The 4,653-nt window shown below is 42.7% G+C and overlaps 1 non-coding gene across 1 annotated transcript; it reads right to left on the reverse strand.

The window, feature by feature from the left end:
• Window positions 1-460: 460 nt before the first annotated feature.
• LOC130958736 (small nucleolar RNA R71) lies at window positions 461-568 on the reverse strand. The gene has a single exon (XR_009077842.1). It is a non-coding gene; the product is annotated as a small nucleolar RNA R71 (small nucleolar RNA).
• Window positions 569-4,653: the final 4,085 nt, after the last annotated feature.

Here is a 4,653-nt window from a genome sequence, read left to right on the forward strand (position 1 = left end):
TAAAGCACTACTCTCTGTAGAGGACCTAACAGAAATCTTCAAACAAGAAGAAGACATGGCAGCCGAAAACAACAACAATGCCAACAATGCAAGGAAGGTGCTGGGTGACTTTACTGCACCTACTCCCGAATTCTATGGGAGAAGCATCTCTATCCCTGCCATTGGAGCAAACAACTTTGAGCTTAAGCCTCAATTAGTTTCTCTAATGCAACAGAATTGCAAGTTCCATGGACTTCCATTGGAAGATCCTCATCAGTTTTTAGCTGAATTCTTGCAAATCTGTGACACTGTCAACACCAATGGGGTTGACCCTGAGGTCTACAGACTTATGCTATTCCCTTTTGCTGTAAGAGACAGAGCTAGGATATGGTTGGACTCACAACCTAAAGAAAGCATGAACTCTTGGGAAAAGCTAGTCAATGCCTTCTTGGCAAAGTTCTTTCCACCTCAAAAATTGAGTAAGCTTAGAGTGGAAGTCCAAACCTTCAGACAGAAGGAAGGTGAATCCCTCTATGAAGCTTGGGAAAGATACAAACAATTGATCAGAAAGTGTCCTTCTGACATGCTTTCTGAATGGAGCATCATAGGTATCTTCTATGATGGTCTGTCTGAACTGTCCAATATGTCATTGGATAGCTCTGCTGGAGGATCTCTTCATCTGAAGAAGACGCCTGCAGAAGCTCAAGAACTCATTGAAATGGTTACAAACAACCAATTCATGTACACTTCTGAAAGGAATCATGTGAACAATGGGACGAATCAGAAGAAAGGAGTTCTTGAGATTGATACTCTGAATGCCATATTGGCTCAGAACAAAATATTGACTCATCAAGTCAACATGATTTCTCAAAGTTTGTCTGGAATGCAAGATGCACCAGGCAGTACTAAGGACGCTTCATCTGAAGAAGAAGCTTATGATCCTGAGAACCCATCAATGGAAGAGGTGAATTACATGGGAGAACCCTGTGGAAACACCTATAATCCTTCATAGAGAGATCATCCAAATCTCTCATGGAAGGATCAACAGAGACCTCAACAAGGTTTCAACAACAATAATGGTGGAAGAAACAGGTTTAGCAATGGCAAGCCTTTTCCATCATCTTCTCAGCAACAGACAGAGAATTCTAAGCAGAGCCACTCTAACTTAGCAACCATGGTCTCTGATCTAATCAAAACTACTCAAAGTTTCATGAATGAAACAAGGTCCTCCATTAGAAACTTGCAGGCACAAGTGGGTCAGCTGTGTAAGAAAGTTACTGAACTCCCTCCTAGTACTCTTCCAAGCAATACAGAAGAGAATCCAAAAGGAGAGTGTAAGGCCATCAACATGGCCGAATTTGGAGAGGAGGAAGAGGCAGTGATCGCCACTGAGGAAGACCTCAATGGACGTCCACTGGCCTCCAATGAGTTCCCTAATGAGGAACCATGGGAATCTGAGGCTCACACTGAGACCATAGAGATCCCATTGGATTTACTTCTGCCATTCATGAGCTCTAATGAGTATTCTTCCTCGGAAGAGGACGAAAATGTCACTGAAGAGCAAGTTGCTAAGTACCTTGGAGCAACCATGAAGCTAAATGACAAGTTATTTGGTAATGAGACATGGGAGGACGAACCCCCTTTGCTCACCAAAGAACTGGATGACTTGACTAGGCAGAGATTACCTCAAAAGAGACAGGACCCTGAAAAGTTCTCAATACCTTGCACATTAGGCACCATGACCTTCGAGAAGGCTCTGTGTTACCTAGGGTCAAGCATAAACATCATGCCTCTCTCTGTAATGGAGAAGCTAGGGATCTTTGAGGTACAAGCTGCAAGAATCTCACAAGAGATGGCAGACAATTCAAGAAAACAAGGTTATGGACTTGTAGAGGATGTTCTGGTAAAGATTGAAGACCATTACATCCCTGCTGATTTCATAGTCCTAGAGACTCGGAAGTGCATAGATGAATCTATCATCCTTGGCAGACCCTTCCAAGCCACAGCAAAGGCTGTGATTGATGTTGACAGAGGAGAATTGATCATTCAAGTGAATGAAGAATCCTTTGTGTTCAAGGCTCAAGGATATCCCTCTGTAACTATGGAGAGGAAGCATGAAGAGTTTCTCTCAAAACAGAGTCAAACAGAGCCCCCACAGTCAAACTCTAAGTTTGGTGTTGGGAGGTCACAACCAAACTCTAAGTTTGGTGTTGAACCCCCACATTCAAACTCTAAGTTTGGTGTTGGGAGGTTCCAACATTGCTCTGAACATCTGTGAGGCTCCATGAGAGCCCACTGTCAAGCTACTGACATTAAAGAAGCGCTTATTGGGAGGCAACCCAATGTTATATTTATCTATTTTCCATTATTATTTTATGTTTCCTATAGGTTGATGATCATGTGAAGTCACAAAAATAATTAAAAAAGCAAAAACAGAATGAAAAAAAGCACACCCTGGAGGAAAAACTTGCTGGCATTTAAACGCCAGTAAGGGCAGCAAATGGGCATTTAACGCCCAATCTGGCACCATTCTGGGCGTTTAACGCCAGAAAGGGGCACCAGACTGGCGTTTAACGCCAGGAATGGGCAAGAAACTGGCGTTTAACACCAGAAAAGGGCAGCAGCCCGGCGTTTAACGCCAGGATTGGCAGAAAGGGCGTTTTGCACGCCACTTGGTGCAGGGATGAGCTATCCTTGACACCTCAGGATCTGTGGACCCCATAGGATCCCCACCTACCCCACCACTCTCTCTCTTCTTCACCCATTCACCAATCACCTCAATACCTCTTCCCCAAAAAAAACCCCTCACCTATCAAATCCCACCATCCTCTTCACCACTCACATCCATCCTTCATAAAACCCCACCTACCCCACCATCCAAATTCAAACCACTTTCCCTCCCAAACCCACCAATAATGGCCGAACCCTACCCCTCTCTCCACCCCTATATAAACCATTCTTTACTCCTTCATTTTCACACAACCTAAACACTACTTCTCCCCCTCAGCCGAACCACAAAAGCCTCCTCCATCTCCTCTATTTCTTCTTTTTCTACTCTTTTCTTTCCTCTTTTGCTCGAGGACAAGCAAACCTTCTAAGTTTGGTGTGGTAAAAGCGTTACTTTTTGTTTTTCCATATCTATTTATGGCACCTGAGGCCGGAGAAACCTCTAGAAAGAGGAAAGGGAAGGCAAAAGCTTCCACCTCCGAGTCATGGGAGATGGAGAGATTCATCTCAAGGGTGCATCAAGACCACTTCTATAAAGTTGTGGCCATGAAGAAGGTGATCCCTGAGGTCCCTTTCAAACTCAAAAAGAGTGAATATCCGGAGATCCGACATGAGATCCGAAGAAGAGGTTGGGAAGTTCTTACCAACCTCATTCAACAAGTCGGAATCTTAATGGTTCAAGAGTTCTATGCCAATGCATGGATCACCAAGAACCATGATCAAAGTGTGAACCCGGACCCAAAGAATTGGCTTACAATGGTTCGGGAAAAATGCTTAGATTTTAGTCCGGAAAATGTAAGGTTGGCATTCAACTTGCCCATGATGCAAGGAGATGAACACCCCTACACTAGAAGGGTCAACTTTGATCAAAGGTTAGACCAAGTCCTCATAGACATTTGTGAAGAGGGTGCTCAATGGAAGAGAGATTCAAGAGGGAAGCCGGTTCAACTGAGAAGGCATGACCTCAAGCCCGTGGCTAGGGGATGGTTGGAGTTTATCCAACGCTCAATCATTCCCACTAGCAACCGGTCCGAAGCTACTATAGACCGGGCTATCATGATTCATAGCATCATGATTGGAGAGGAAGTAGAAGTTCATGAGGTTATATCCCAAGAACTTTATAAGGTGGTGGACAAGTCCTCTACCTTGGCAAGGTTAGCCTTCCCTCATCTCATTTGTCACCTCTATAATTCAGTTGGAATTAACATAAAGGGAGACATCCTCATTGATGAGGACAAGCCCATCACTAAGAAGAGGATGGAGCAAACAAGAGATCCCACTCATGGACATGAGGAAATTCCTCATCATGAAATCCCTGAGATGCCTCAAGTGATGCATTTTTCTCCACAAAACTATTGGGAGCAAAGCAACACCTCCCTAGGAGAATTGAGTTCCAACATGGGACAACTAAGGGTGGAGCACCAAGAACATTCCATCCTCCTCCATGAAATTAGAGAAGATCAAAGAATCATGAGAGAGGAGCAATAAAGGCAAGGAAGATACATTTAGGAGCTCAAGCACTCCATAAGATCTTCAAGAGGAAGAACAAGCCGCCATCACTAAGGTGGACCCTTTCTTTAATCTCCTTGTTCTTTATTTTTCTGTTTTTCAAAAATTATGCTTTATGTTTTATTTATGTTTGTGTCTTATGATCATTAGTGTCTTAGTGTCTATGCCTTAAAGTTATGAATGTCCTATGAATCCATCACCTTTCTTAAATGAAAAATGTTCTTAATTGAAAAAGAGAAGAATTGCATGAATTTCAAATTTTATAACAGATAAATTATTTTGATGTGGTGGCAATACTTTTGATTTCTGAATGTATGCCTGAACAGTACATATGTCTTTTGAATTTTTGTTCATGAATGTTAAAATTGTTGGCTCTTGAAAGAATGATGAAAAAGGAGACATGTTACTGAGGATCTGAAAAATCATAAAAATGATTCT

This window comes from Arachis stenosperma, chromosome 10, assembly GCF_014773155.1.
Source record: "Arachis stenosperma cultivar V10309 chromosome 10, arast.V10309.gnm1.PFL2, whole genome shotgun sequence".
Taxonomy (NCBI): Eukaryota; Viridiplantae; Streptophyta; class Magnoliopsida; order Fabales; family Fabaceae; genus Arachis; species Arachis stenosperma.